The sequence below is a fragment of the Rhipicephalus microplus genome, unplaced genomic scaffold (genome assembly GCF_043290135.1).
Source record: "Rhipicephalus microplus isolate Deutch F79 unplaced genomic scaffold, USDA_Rmic scaffold_115, whole genome shotgun sequence".
NCBI lineage: Eukaryota > Metazoa > Arthropoda > Arachnida > Ixodida > Ixodidae > Rhipicephalus > Rhipicephalus microplus.
The window spans coordinates 750,001-765,000 of record NW_027464687.1 but is presented as its reverse complement, the minus strand read 5'-3'; the positions used below and the strand labels follow the sequence as shown (position 1 = coordinate 765,000).

General features: G+C 61.3%; 2 non-coding genes across 2 annotated transcripts; both read left to right on the top strand.

The window, feature by feature from the left end:
- The first annotated feature begins 10,378 nt into the window (after positions 1-10,378).
- Positions 10,379-12,193, top strand: LOC142790491 (small subunit ribosomal RNA). The gene has a single exon (XR_012889549.1). It is a non-coding gene; the product is annotated as a small subunit ribosomal RNA (ribosomal RNA).
- Positions 12,194-13,912: 1,719 nt separating this feature from the next.
- Positions 13,913-14,065, top strand: LOC142790565 (5.8S ribosomal RNA). Its single transcript, XR_012889610.1, has one exon. It is a non-coding gene; the product is annotated as a 5.8S ribosomal RNA (ribosomal RNA).
- The last annotated feature ends 935 nt before the right edge of the window (positions 14,066-15,000 follow it).

Genomic DNA, 15,000 nt, shown 5'->3' with positions numbered 1-15,000 from the left:
GGGCTCGAGACAAAGCTCGACCCTAAACCGCGCCAAGTACGGAGGGAACAGCGCGGCTAAGGGCTCGAAACAAACCCTAAACCGCGCCAAGTACGGAGGGAACAGCGCGGCTAAGGGCTCGAAACAAACCCTAAACCGCGCCAAGTACGGAAGGAACGGCGCGGAGAGGGCTCGAGACAAAGCTCGACCCTAAACCGCGCCAAGTACGGAGGGAACAGCGCGGCTAAGGGCTCGAAACAAACCCTGAACCGCGCCAAGTACGAAAGGAACGGCGCGCAGTAGGGGTTTAAAACAAAGCTGGTCCCAAAATCGCGCCAAGTACGAAAGGAACAGCGCGGTCGAGACTCGGAAGAAAAAGCTTTCAAAGTGTCGTAGCACGATGCACACTGCTGTTCGTGTGGAACAAACGTGACTACCGTGCTGTACGGTGGAGTTCTGTGCGCAAAAGCGGCGCGTGTGTTTCTAAGCACCACAGCGTTGTGTCAAAAAAGAGGTGCCTGAGAGAAACGCATGCGACTGCCGTGCTTTGCGGCATAGCACCGTGCGCAAAAACGGTGCGCATGCAAGAGGTGTCAGAGCTAGCGAACTTGTGCCACGAGCAACAGGTCACTAAAAGCCTATAGATGACGGTGTTGGAGGAAAAGAAAAATATCGAGAAAGCACTGCGGTGTGCCGTGCGTAGGGACGGGCGCGCGTGCCACATGCCGCCGAAATATGGGTGTCGGAGAAAACAGAGTGCCGCGCGTAACGAGGGGCGCGCGTGTTACAGAGAGATATGCCCAAACGCATGAAAGTGTACGCAGGTGTCCTAAGGCAGTTTTTTTTTTTTTTCCTCATTTTGATGTCGCCCCGGCTGACGCGGTTTTCGTTTTTCCGTGCCGCCCCGGCTGACGCAGTTTTTGCGCCGCCCCGGCTGACGCGGTTTTTGCGCCGCCCCGGCTGACGCGGTTTTCGCGCCGCCCCGGCTGACGCGGTTTTCGCGCCGCCCCGGCTGACGCGGTTTTTGCGTCGCCCCGGCTGACGCGGTTCGGACTTTGCACTTTTTGGCTCACCCCGGCTGGCGGCCCACTCACTCGATCGCCAGGTCTGTTTGCCCCGGTGGTTCCACCGCCAGGCTTAAGCGCGAACTTTTTTTGTTTGTTTTCTTTTGATTAAGCGCAAGCTTTTTTCTTTGTTTTCTTTTGATTAAGCGCGGGCTTTTTTCTTTGTTTTTTTTTTTATTTCGCCCCGGCAGACGCGGTTTTTGCGCCGCCCCGGCTGACGCGGTTTTTGCCGCCCCGGCTGACGCAGTTCGGACTTAGCACTTTTCGGCTGTGCCTGGCTGGCGGCCCACTCACTCGATCGCCATGTCTGTTTGCCACAGTTTTCCCGGTGGTGCCGCACCCGGGCTCGCCCCGGCTGACGCAGTTTTCGCGCCGCCCCGGCTGACGCGGTTTCGTGCCGCCCCGGCAGACGCGGTTTTCGCGCCGCCCCGGCTGACGCGGTTTCGTGCCGCCCCGGCAGACGCAGTTCGGACTTAGCACTTTTCGGCTGTGCCTGGCTGGCGGCCCACTCACTCGATCGCCATGTCTGTTTGCCACAGTTTTCCCGGTGGTGCCGCACCCGGGCTCGCCCCGGCTGACGCAGTTTTCGCGCCGCCCCGGCTGACGCGGTTTCGTGCCGCCCCGGCAGACGCGGTTTTCGCGCCGCCCCGGCTGACGCGGTTTCGTGCCGCCCCGGCAGACGCAGTTCGGACTTAGCACTTTTCGGCTGTGCCTGGCTGGCGGCCCACTCACTCGATCGCCATGTCTGTTTGCCACAGTTTTCCCGGTGGTGCCGCACCCGGGCTCGCCCCGGCTGACGCAGTTTTCGCGCCGCCCCGGCTGACGCGGTTTCGTGCCGCCCCGGCAGACGCGGTTTTCGCGCCGCCCCGGCTGACGCGGTTTCGTGCCGCCCCGGCAGACGCAGTTCGGACTTAGCACTTTTCGGCTGTGCCTGGCTGGCGGCCCACTCACTCGATCGCCATGTCTGTTTGCCACAGTTTTCCCGGTGGTGCCGCACCCGGGCTCGCCCCGGCAGACGCGTTTTTTTTTTTTCTTTCGCCCCGGCTGACGCAGTTTTCGCGCCGCCCCGGCTGACGCGGTTTCGTGCCGCCCCGGCAGACGCGGTTTTTTGCGCCGCCCCGGCTGACGCGGTTTTTGCCGCCCCGGCTGACGCAGTTCGGACTTAGCACTTTTCGGCTGTGCCTGGCTGGCGGCCCACTCACTCGATCGCCATGTCTGTTTGCCACAGTTTTCCCGGTGGTGCCGCACCCGGGCTCGCCCCGGCTGACGCAGTTTTCGCGCCGCCCCGGCTGACGCGGTTTCGTGCCGCCCCGGCAGACGCGGTTTTCGCGCCGCCCCAGCTGACGCGGTTTCGTGCCGCCCCGGCAGACGCAGTTCGGACTTAGCACTTTTCGGCTGTGCCTGGCTGGCGGCCCACTCACTCGATCGCCATGTCTGTTTGCCACAGTTTTCCCGGTGGTGCCGCACCCGGGCTCGCCCCGGCTGACGCAGTTTTCGCGCCGCCCCGGCTGACGCGGTTTCGTGCCGCCCCGGCAGACGCGGTTTTCGCGCCGCCCCGGCTGACGCGGTTTCGTGCCGCCCCGGCAGACGCAGTTCGGACTTAGCACTTTTCGGCTGTGCCTGGCTGGCGGCCCACTCACTCGATCGCCATGTCTGTTTGCCACAGTTTTCCCGGTGGTGCCGCACCCGGGCTCGCCCCGGCTGACGCAGTTTTCGCGCCGCCCCGGCTGACGCGGTTTCGTGCCGCCCCGGCAGACGCGGTTTTCGCGCCGCCCCGGCTGACGCGGTTTCGTGCCGCCCCGGCAGACGCAGTTCGGACTTAGCACTTTTCGGCTGTGCCTGGCTGGCGGCCCACTCACTCGATCGCCATGTCTGTTTGCCACAGTTTTCCCGGTGGTGCCGCACCCGGGCTCGCCCCGGCTGACGCAGTTTTCGCGCCGCCCCGGCTGACGCGGTTTCGTGCCGCCCCGGCAGACGCGGTTTTCGCGCCGCCCCGGCTGACGCGGTTTCGTGCCGCCCCGGCAGACGCAGTTCGGACTTAGCACCTTTCGGCTGTGCCTGGCTGGCGGCCCACTCACTCGATCGCCATGTCTGTTTGCCACAGTTTTCCCGGTGGTGCCGCACCCGGGCTCGCCCCGGCAGACGCGTTTTTTTTTTTCTTTCGCCCCGGCTGACGCAGTTTTCGCGCCGCCCCGGCTGACGCGGTTTCGTGCCGCCCCGGCAGACGCGGTTTTTTGCGCCGCCCCGGCTGACGCGGTTTTTGCCGCCCCGGCTGACGCAGTTCGGACTTAGCACTTTTCGGCTGTGCCTGGCTGGCGGCCCACTCACTCGATCGCCATGTCAGTTTGCCACAGTTTTCCCGGTGGTGCCGCACCCGGGCTCGCCCCGGCTGACGCAGTTTTCGCGCCGCCCCGGCTGACGCGGTTTCGTGCCGCCCCGGCAGACGCGGTTTTCGCGCCGCCCCGGCTGACGCGGTTTCGTGCCGCCCCGGCAGACGCAGTTCGGACTTAGCACTTTTCGGCTGTGCCTGGCTGGCGGCCCACTCACTCGATCGCCATGTCTGTTTGCCACAGTTTTCCCGGTGGTGCCGCACCCGGGCTCGCCCCGGCTGACGCAGTTTTCGCGCCGCCCCGGCTGACGCGGTTTCGTGCCGCCCCGGCAGACGCGGTTTTCGCGCCGCCCCGGCTGACGCGGTTTCGTGCCGCCCCGGCAGACGCAGTTCGGACTTAGCACTTTTCGGCTGTGCCTGGCTGGCGGCCCACTCACTCGATCGCCATGTCTGTTTGCCACAGTTTTCCCGGTGGTGCCGCACCCGGGCTCGCCCCGGCAGACGCGTTTTTTTTTTTCTTTCGCCCCGGCTGACGCAGTTTTCGCGCCGCCCCGGCTGACGCGGTTTCGTGCCGCCCCGGCAGACGCGGTTTTTTTTGCGCCGCCCCGGCTGACGCGGTTTTTGCCGCCCCGGCTGACGCAGTTCGGACTTGGCACTTTTTGGCTGAGCCTGGCTGGTGGCCCACTCACTCGATCGCCATGTCTGTTAGCCACAGTTTTCCCGGTGGTGCCGCACCCGGGCTCGCCCCGGCTGACGCAGTTTTCGCGCCGCCCCGGCAGACGCGGTTTTCGCGCCGCCCCGGCTGACGCGGTTTTTGCCGCCCCGGCTGACGCAGTTCGGACTTGGCACTTTTTGGGCTGAGCCTGGCTGGCGGCCCACTCACTCGATCGCCATGTCTGTTTGCCACAGTCTTCCCGGTGGTGCCGCACCCGGGCTCGCCCCGGCAGACGCGTTTTTTTTTTCTTTCGCCCCGGCAGACGTGGTTCCCCCCCCCCCCCCTTTTCGCTCGCCCCGGCTGACGAGGTTTTCGCGCCGCCCCGGCTGACGCAGTTTTCGCGCCGCCCCGGCTGACGCGGTTTCGTGCCGCCCCGGCTGACGCGGTTTTCGCGCCGCCCCGGCTGACGCGGTTTTTGCGTCGCCCCGGCTGACACGGTTCGGACTTTGCACTTTTCGGCTGTGCCTGGCTGGCGGCCCACTCACTCGATCGCCATGTCTGTTTGCCACAGTTTTCCCGGTGGTGCCGCACCCGGGCTTGCCCCGGCAGACGCGTTTTTTTTTTTCTTTTCGCCCCGGCTGACGCAGTTTTCGCCCCGCCCCGGCTGACGCGGTTTCGTGCCGCCCCGGCAGACGCGGTTTTTTGCGCCGCCCCGGCTGACGCGGTTTTTGCCGCCCCGGCTGACGCAGTTCGGACTTTGCACTTTTTGGCTGAGCCTGGCTGGCGGCCCACTCACTCGATCGCCATGTCTGTTTGCCACAGTTTTCCCGGTGGTGCCGCACCCGGGCTCGCCCCGGCAGACGCGTTTTTTTTTTCCTTCGCCCCGGCAGACGTGGTTCCCCCCCCCCCCCCTCCGTCTTTCTTTTTGTTTTTTTTTTTCGCCGCGGCTGAAGTGGATTTTTCGGTGCCTCGACGCCCCGGTAGTCGCGGTTTTTCCGTTTCCGCACGGCCCCGGCTGACGCTGCTCGGTCACAGTCGCCTTTTGTGAGGATTGCAGACTTCTTGAGCGCGGGTGTTTTTTTTTTGTTGTTGTTGTTGTTTTATTACGCATTCGCTCCAGCAGACGCTGTTTAGACTTTTTGTTTCCTCTTTTATCCTGCGACGAGGTGACGAGGTTTATTCGGTGCCCCGCCGCCCCGGCTGAAGTGATTTTTCCTGTCCCGTGCCGCCCCGGCTGACGCGGTTGGGACTTCGCGTTTGTTCGGCCGCCACGGGTTTTGGCGCACTCGCTCGGTTGCTTGTTGTTGCCACTTGTTGCGAACCCAGGTTTCTTGAGCGAGCGCGGGCGTTTTTTCTTCCTTTCTTTCTTTGTTCTATGTGTTAGCGAATCGGCCTTTAATATCACACGAGGACTCACAACCAACAATTTTCAGTTTGAAGTGTAAAAAATCTGCAGGTGTTGACGTAACTGACTTGCCCCGTACCCTTGAGTACATCCATGAAGTTCTCGTAGTACTACTAAATCGCATTATTCCAAGTGGAGAAATTCCCATAAACTTGCAAACCTCTACACGAAAATCGGTGCGCGTGATAAAGTTGAAAATTATCGTCCGATATCAAATGTGCCTTCTATAACACAAATTCTAGGAAAAAAAAAAAAACACTTGTTCGCCGTTTTCTGCGCCGTGACTGGCAGCACTCCGGCGAAGCGAAACGGGGTCGATTCGAGCACGATATCGGCGTCTTTCGACGTGCTCGCCGGCGACCGTCGCACGAGTACGTCGCACGAGCGCGTCTGCCGGGGCGCCGTTTGCGAAGCCGACGCAAAAGTGGGAACCGCCGCTCGGATGATCGCCGCTTTCGGCAGAGTGAGTGTTGGCACTCCGGGGAAGCGAAACAGCGTGAATGCGCCCACGAAATCGGCGTATTTTGAAGTGCCCGCCGGCGACCGTCGCACGAGTACGGTAAACCGCGTCAGCCGGGGCGTAGTTCGGGACGCCGACGAAAAAGTGGGAAGCGCAACTCGGATCTTCGCCGTTTTTGCAGGAGTGAGTGGCGGCCCTCCTGCGAGACCAAGAAGCATCGATTCGTGCACGAATTCGGCGCCTTTCGACGTGATCGCCGGCGACCGTCGCTCGAGTAGGGCAAACCGCGTCTGCCGGGGCGGGCTTCGGGACGCCGATGCGAAAGTGGGAAACGCTGCTCGGATGTTCGCCGTTTTTGGCCGAGTGAGTGCTGGCACTCGGGCGAAGCCAAACGGGGCCGATTACGGCACGATATCGGCGTCTTTCGACGTGCCCGGCGGCGACCGTCGCACGAGTACGGTAAACCGCGTCAGCCCGGGCGGAGTTCGGGACGCCGATGCGAAAGTGGAGAACGCCGCTCGGATCTTCGCCGTTTTTGGAGGAGTGAGTGGCGGCACTCCGGAGAAGCCAAGGAGCGCCAATTAGCGCACGATATCGGCGTCTTTCGACGCGCTCGCCGGCGACCGTCGAACGAGTAGGGCAAACCGCGTCTGCCGGGGCGGGGTTTACGACGCCGACGCAAAAGTGGGAACCGCCGCTCGGATGTTGGCCGTTTTTGGCAGAGTGAGTGCTGGCACACCGGCGACGCGAAAGAGCGCGAAAGCGCCCACGAAAGTGGCGTATTTGGACGTGCTTGACGGCGACCGCTGCAGGAGTACGAAAAACCACGTCAGCCGGGGCGAGCGACCCACGGCGGTCTGGGTGCTTATCGCTGCTATTATAGGGGCACCCCGGCAGACGCAGAAAAAAAAAATTTTTTTTCGACCTTCTTTTTTGCTGGTCGAGCTCGGGTAACCCAGGTCGCAATGGGAGCCGCGCACGAAAGCGGCGTCGCGAGACGCGTTCGCGGTCGCTAGTCGCACGAGCTCGGCAACCGCGTCAGCCGGCGCGGAGTTCGGGATGCCGACGGCTAAGTGGGTACCGCTGCTCGGATGTTCGCCGTTTTTGGCCGAGTGAGTGCTGGCACTCCGGCGAAGCGAAACGGGGCCGATTCGGGCACGATATCGGCGTATTTCGACGTGCTCGCCGGCGACCGTCGCACGAGTACGGCAAAGCGCGTCTGCCGGGGCGAGGTTTGCGATGCCGACGAAAAAGTGGGAAGCGCCGCTCGGATCTTCGCCGTTTTTGCAGGAGTGAGTGGCGGCCCTCCTGCGAGACCAAGAAGCATCGACTCGCGCACGATATCGGTGTCTTTCGACGTGCCCGCCGGCCACCGCCGCACGAGTACGGCAAACCGCGTATGCCGGGGCGGGGTTGGCGACGCCGACGCAAAAGTGGGAACCGCCACTAGGATGTTCGCCGTTTTTGGCAGAGTGAGTGCTGGCACACCGGCGACGCGAAAGAGCGCGAAAGCGCCCACGAAAGTGGCGTATTTGGACGTGCTTGACGGCGACCGCTGCAGGAGTACGAAAAACCACGTCAGCCGGGGCGAGCGACCCACGGCGGTCTGGGTGCTTATCGCTGCTATTATAGGGGCACCCCGGCAGACGCAGAAAAAAAAAATTTTTTTTCGACCTTCTTTTTTGCTGGTCGAGCTCGGGTAACCCAGGTCGCAATGGGAGCCGCGCACGAAAGCGGCGTCGCGAGACGCGTTCGCGGTCGCTAGTCGCACGAGCTCGGCAACCGCGTCAGCCGGCGCGGAGTTCGGGATGCCGACGGCTAAGTGGGTACCGCTGCTCGGATGTTCGCCGTTTTTGGCCGAGTGAGTGCTGGCACTCCGGCGAAGCGAAACGGGGCCGATTCGGGCACGATATCGGCGTATTTCGACGTGCTCGCCGGCGACCGTCGCACGAGTACGGCAAAGCGCGTCTGCCGGGGCGAGGTTTGCGATGCCGACGAAAAAGTGGGAAGCGCCGCTCGGATCTTCGCCGTTTTTGCAGGAGTGAGTGGCGGCCCTCCTGCGAGACCAAGAAGCATCGACTCGCGCACGATATCGGTGTCTTTCGACGTGCCCGCCGGCCACCGCCGCACGAGTACGGCAAACCGCGTATGCCGGGGCGGGGTTGGCGACGCCGACGCAAAAGTGGGAACCGCCACTAGGATGTTCGCCGTTTTTGGCAGAGTGAGTGCTGGCACTCCGGCGAAGCGAAAGAGCGCGAATGCGCCCACGAAAGTGGCGTGTTTGGACGTGCTTGACGACGACCACCGCAGGAAAACGAAAAACCACGTCAGCCGGGGCGAGCGACCCATGGCGGTCTGGGTGCTTATCGCTGCTATTATAGGGGCACCCCGGCAGACGCAAAAAAAAAAAAAATTTTTTTTCGACATTCTTTCTTGCTCGTCGACCTCGGGTGACCCAGGTCGCAGTGGGAGCCGCGCACGAAAGCGGCGTCGCGAGACGGCTTCGCGGTCGCTAGTCGCACGAGCTCGGCAACCGCGTCTGCCGGGGCGGAGTTCGGGACGCCGACGGCTAAGTGGGAACCGCCGCTCGGATGTTCGCCGTTTGTGGCCGAGTGAGTGCTGGCACTCCGGCGAAGCCAAACGGGGCCGATTCCGGCACGATATCGGCGTCTTTCTACGTGCTCGCCGGCGACCGTCGCACGAGTACGGCAAAGTGCGTCTGCCGGGGCGGGGTTTGCGACGCGTACGCAATAGTGAGAACCGTCGCTCGGATGTTCGTCGTCTTTCGCCGAGCCAGTGCTGGCACTCCGGCGAAGCCGAACGGAGCCGATTCGGGCACGATATCGGCGTCTTTCCACGTGCTCGCCGGCGACCGTCGCACGAGTACGGTAAACCGCGTCAGCCGGGGCGGAGTTCGGGACGCCGATGCGAAAGTGGGAAGCGCCGCTCGGATCTTCGCCGTTTTTGGAGGAGTCAGTGGCGGCACTCCGGTGAAGCCAAGGTGCGCCAATTCGCGCACGATATCGGCGTCTTTCGACGTGCCCGCCGGCCACCGTCGCACGAGTACGGCAAACCTCGTCTGCCGGGGCGGGGTTTGCGACGCCGACGCAAAAGTGGGAACCGCCGCTCGGATGTTCGCCGTTTTTGGCAGAGTGAGTGCTGGCACTCCGGCGAAGCGAAAGAGCGTGAATGCGCCCACGAAAGTAGCGTATTTGGACGTGCTTGACGGCGACCGCCGCAGGAGTACGAAAAACCACGTCAGCCGGGGCGAGCGACCCACGGCGGTCTGGGTGCTTATCGCTGCTATTATAGGGGCACCCCGGCAGACGCAGAAAGAAAAAAAAAAAAAAATGGGGACATGGCGTGCGTCACCGTGCGGCTTCGCAGCGTTGCCGAAGTCGCCGAGCCCTTCGACTGAGCCGAACGGCGGACAGGGAACGTTGGTCGGCCGTTCTAACCTGTCGGTGCCACGCCGAGACGTCGTTAAGGAAAACCGCGTCGTGGGCCTCTACGACGCCGTCGAGTCGTTGTACGTTTGGTGTCCAGCGTGTCGGCGGCGAGTAGCGGACACGTCGTTCACGACTTCGGTCTTTCGCAGTCGACGCGAACTTGCGGAGAGTCGTGGTGCCTCACGTTTTCGGCAGAAACCGCGGCGGAATTTTCCCGTGCGTGCGCGCACGACCTCGGTGCTGTGCCGTCAGCGTAGTGTTGCACAAACTCGTGGCCTACCCAAGGTGCGGTACGTTTGCGGCCGTATCCTCGGTGGGAATTTCGTGAGTAGGGTCGCAAATTCTACGACCTCGGCGGGTTTGAGAGCGACGTAGACTTGTGGCACGCTCAACGTGCCACACGTTTCGGGGCACACCCGCGGTGAAATTTTCTCGAGTACGCTCGTATTAGTGCCCAAGGAGGTCTGGGTACTTATCGCTGCTATTATGTGGGGGTTCTCGTGAGCGGCGTACGCGAAAGCGACCGGGTGTCTGATATGCGGCGGGCTTCGGCCTCGTCAAGCGTGTCCTCGGGTCTGCTCCAGGGGAATCCACGGCAGTCGTCTGCAGCCTCATCCGCTTGATGCGTTAGGGGCTGGTTGTCGGACGGTGCCGTTTTACCACGATATCGAGGTGTGTTCCGTGTCGTCCTCGGGCGATTCAGATGCGAAAGCGCCGAAGACGCGGGCGTGACCCGTCGTCTGGCGGCTTTGCAGTCTCGGCTCCGTTGCTAGTTCCGGCCGGTCCACCGACAGTGCAGCGGGCTTGGGCAACCCGCACGGCGCGACCGAGTCGATGCAACGAAAAAGAGCGAGCATGAACGTGCTTCTTGCCGCACGGCTCCCACTCGTCTTTCGGGAAGGTTGTGCCGTAGCGAGCTCGAACGCCGTCATCTCGGAGTGCAAAATAAGCGTGTTGGGGCGCCTGAAGGTGGCCTCCGCCGCACACAGACTGCGTCCGGCCCGCCGAAGGCGAGGACGGACGCGCAGTCGAACGATTACCTGGTTGATCCTGCCAGTAATCATATGCTTGTCTCAAAGATTAAGCCATGCATGTCTAAGTACATGCCGAAATAAGGCGAAACCGCGAATGGCTCATTAAATCAGTTATGGTTCCTTAGATCGTTTCTTCCTACTTGGATAACTGTGGCAATTCTAGAGCTAATACATGCAGTGAGCCTGGAGCCCTTTGGGTAACGGGTGCTTTTATTAGACCAAGATCGATCGGGTTTCGGCCCGTATTGTGTGGTGACTCTGGATAACTTTGTGCTGATCGCATGGCCACGAGCCGGCGACGTTTCTTTCAAGTGTCTGCCTTATCAACTTTCGATGGTAGGTTACTTGCTTACCATGGTTGTTACGGGTAACGGAGAATCAGGGTTCGATTCCGGAGAGGGAGCCTGAGAAACGGCTACCACATCCAAGGAAGGCAGCAGGCGCGCAAATTACCCACTCCCGGCACGGGGAGGTAGTGACGAAAAATAACAATACGGGACTCTTTTGAGGCCCCGTAATTGAAATGAGTACACTCTAAATCCTTTAACGAGGATCAATTGGAGGGCAAGTCTGGTGCCAGCAGCCGCGGTAATTCCAGCTCCAATAGCGTATACTAAAGCTGCTGCGGTTAAAAAGCTCGTAGTTGGATCTCAGTTCCAGACGAGTAGTGCATCTACCCGATGCGACGGCTCGGACTGAACATCATGCCGGTTCTTTCTTGGTGCACTTCATTGTGTGCCTCGAGATGGCCGGTGCTTTTACTTTGAAAAAATTAGAGTGCTCAACGCAGGCGAGTCGCCTGAATAAACTTGCATGGAATAATAGAACAAGACCTCGTTTCTGTTCTGTTGGTTTTTGGAATACGAGGTAATGATTAAGAGGGACGGACGGGGGCATTCGTATTGCGGCGCTAGAGGTGAAATTCTTGGACCGTCGCAAGACGAACTACTGCGAAAGCATTTGCCAAGAATGTTTTCATTGATCAAGAACGAAAGTCAGAGGTTCGAAGGCGATCAGATACCGCCCTAGTTCTGACCATAAACGATGCCAACCAGCGATCCGCCTGAGTTACTCAAATGACTCGGCGGGCAGCTTCCGGGAAACCAAAGTATTTGGGTTCCGGGGGAAGTATGGTTGCAAAGCTGAAACTTAAAGGAATTGACGGAAGGGCACCACCAGGAGTGGAGCCTGCGGCTTAATTTGACTCAACACGGGAAAACTTACCCGGCCCGGACACTGGGAGGATTGACAGATTGAGAGCTCTTTCTTGATTCGGTGGATGGTGGTGCATGGCCGTTCTTAGTTGGTGGAGCGATTTGTCTGGTTAATTCCGATAACGAACGAGACTCTAGCCTATTAAATAGGTGCGGGGTTCCCAGCACCTTACAACCTTCTTAGAGGGACAAGCGGCTCCTAGCCGCACGAAACAGAGCAATAACAGGTCTGTGATGCCCTTAGATGTCCGGGGCCGCACGCGCGCTACACTGAAGGAAGCAGCGTGTCTTTATCCCTGTCTGAAAAGACTGGGTAACCCGTGGAACTTCTTTCGTGATTGGGATAGGGGCTTGCAATTGTTCCCCTTGAACGAGGAATTCCCAGTAAGCGCGAGTCATAAGCTCGCGTTGATTACGTCCCTGCCCTTTGTACACACCGCCCGTCGCTACTACCGATTGAATGATTTAGTGAGGTCTTCGGACCGATGTCCGGCGCGGCCTTTCGGTTGCGCCGGTCTGTTGGAAAGATGACCAAACTTGATCATTTAGAGGAAGTAAAAGTCGTAACAAGGTTTCCGTAGGTGAACCTGCGGAAGGATCATTAACGGATTGTGAAGGGTGAGCGCCTCAGCTGCGTCTGCGCCCGACACTTTCTGCCGCTGACCCCGTTTGGGCGCGGGGTCGGCTTTTCCCCACGGGGCTGCCTGAATGTGGAGCGGCACCCCGTGACAAATTGTTGCGCCCAGCGGACGCCAACACCGCGACCTTGGACGGTCGGCCAGGTGGCGGACGCGGGTACAAACGGCGCAACGCACTCATAGGTCGGCTTTCGACCCGCCACTGCACCGTGGCTCGAAGCGCTCGAAATGCGCGACCCGACCGCTGCGGGACCGCCTAGTACTGTAAACAGGAGCGGCGGAGCGCGAACGGCGAGTCGTGGTTACGTCGGTAGAAGGCGAGGCTGCGCGTTCCCGAAACGCCAGCCGAGTGCCCTCCCGACCGTTCGAGCGTGCAAGAACGAGACCCGACAATCGCGCGGCGACTGCCAAGTACGAGAGGAACGGCACAAGCGTCGGCGGTCGGTCAAGGAACTGGCGATGTGACGGGTCCGCTGTGCACCAGTGCATACCGTCCCGCCGTCCGCGGCAAGCGCCTCCGCGTCCTCGGGTGACGGAGGCTGCCGGTCGGTTCTTGCAGGCGAGGGATCTCGCTGGCACCGGTTCGCGTTGACGCGCGGCCGGTCATGGCACGGCGATGCGACGGCCGAGGTGCGCAGTACTCGATGGAGGAACCGCACGCTCCGATGACCGTCCCGCCCTCTGCGGCGTATGCGTACCGACCGTAATGGTTGCAGCAGCGCCGGCCGGCTTTTGAATTCGCCACACGAAACACGGTGCGAGATCGCGGTTAGGGGAGCGTCGACGTTGCCAGGCGTTTTGCTTGCTGCCGAGGGAAAGGCGGCACGGCCACGTCGCGCTCGTCGCGATTAGCGGGTCTGCGCGCTTTGGGAAGGTGCCGCAACGACTTGCCGAAAGAGGAAGCACGGAAGAACGAGGGACTTGGACGTCCCGACAATTGAACGCACTTGCGGCCAGGCCCTTGCTGGCTTCGTTCTTCCGCCTCGAGTAGGCTCGTACGCGGCTCCGGCGCCGAAAGTGGTCCTTGGCACCGACTTCGGTGGACGTGGGAAGTGCCGCGCAAGTACGGCGCGCCTGGCTCCACCTGTTGGCTAAAGTAGGCAGCCGGATCGGAATTTTGGTGTGCGGTGGCAAACCGTGGATGCGAAAAAAGCTTGTGCGATTTCGTGGAACAAAAAGCGGGGGTCCCCCTTTTTATGCGGAGGAGACCGACCCGCCTGCCGTGGTGAACCGCGACGCCACGGTAAAAACGGGAGAGGCTTGTCGATGGGACCGTGCATCCCGCGCTCCACGGAGGCCGGGAGGCGGCCGCCCGAGGAAATGTGTAGCCGTCGAGGCCCGCATCTGCGTGCACTCTTATCCAAATGGGTGTACCGCAGGCATTTTCTGGTTAGGCGGGCCAATGAGAGCGAGCACACAACGATACCTACGGGTCCGGCTTGGAGAACCGGCTTCGACGCCTCCCGAGTATTTATAGAGGGGTGGACCACGAAAGCACTCGCAAGTAGCGAAAGCGAAACGCCGTCCGAAACACACCGTTTGCTCGATTTGCGGCAGCCGAAAAAGGCGCGGCAGAGTTTTGGAGTCCAAGCGTGCGCTGAAAAGCGCCCTTCTTGGCCACTGTTTGGCCGAGTGCCAGAAACGTTTGGTTTTGACTGTACGGAATTGAACAAACACTTTTTCACGACTCTAAGCGGTGGATCACTCGGTTCTCGGGTCGATGAAGAACGCAGCCAGCTGCGAGACTTGGTGTGAATTGCAGGACACACTGAGCACTGATTCTTTGAACGCACATTGCGGCCTTGGGTCTTCCCTTGGCTTCGTCTGTCTGAGGGTCGGATCACATATCAAGAGAGCCTTCGGCGCACAAGGGAACGTGAGCCGTCGACTCGTTTTGACCGCGTCGGCAACACGGACAGCACGCTGAACACCTCACAGCGAGCGCCAACAGCGGCCACTCAAGGGCGAGACGGTGGCGACCGTCGTGCCAGAGCCCAACCGAAACGGGGGCGACCGACTGCATTGAGGATGTGGCACCTCGTTGAGACCGCCGCAGGACTTCGAGTCGGAAGGAAGCCTGCAGGGAAAGTGCGGTCGAGGTTGCGTACTCCTCTCTGCGACCGGGCGCGCAAGAGCTGCGAGAGCCACGGACGCGCAACTTTAACGCACGGTAAACACGAGGAGCGAAAGCCGGCCAGCAAAGCTTCTCCAGCCGTGCGCAAAGTGCGCGAGATCGCAGCCTTGCGTTGCGCTTGTTGCCCTCGAAGTAAGCAGGGTGTCCCGTAGACCGGGCGCTCGAACACGCTGCGGGGCCGTGCCTCCTCCAGGCTTTGCCGCGCGAACAGGGAACGTTCGCGCGCAAAGCGCAGGGAGGTGAGGAGGCTGCGCCCGACGTTTGCGGTTCGCTGCGTACGCGGTTGATGCGGAGAGCACGGCGCGACGACTTGCCGCGAAGCGGAAAAAGTCTCCCGCACGAGTTGGCGAAACGTTGGCGAAGCTTAAGGCGTTCTCGTCGTAGTCCGCCGTCGGTCTAAGTGCTTCGCAGTTCCCGTCCCGTTCAAAAAACTGGGCCACTCCAGTTGGGGCGGGGGCGACGCTACACGAGACGATGCCTCTCGCCAGGCTGCGTGGCTGCCCTTGCGGCGGCGGCGACTGGCCTCGGCGGTGTTTGGGCTTTCGACACGGTCGTTTATCACGCAACTGCTCGGACGACGCACGCGCGCAGCGGAATGCCGCTTGCCAGCCTTGTGAAGATGTGACCCTGTACAGGGTT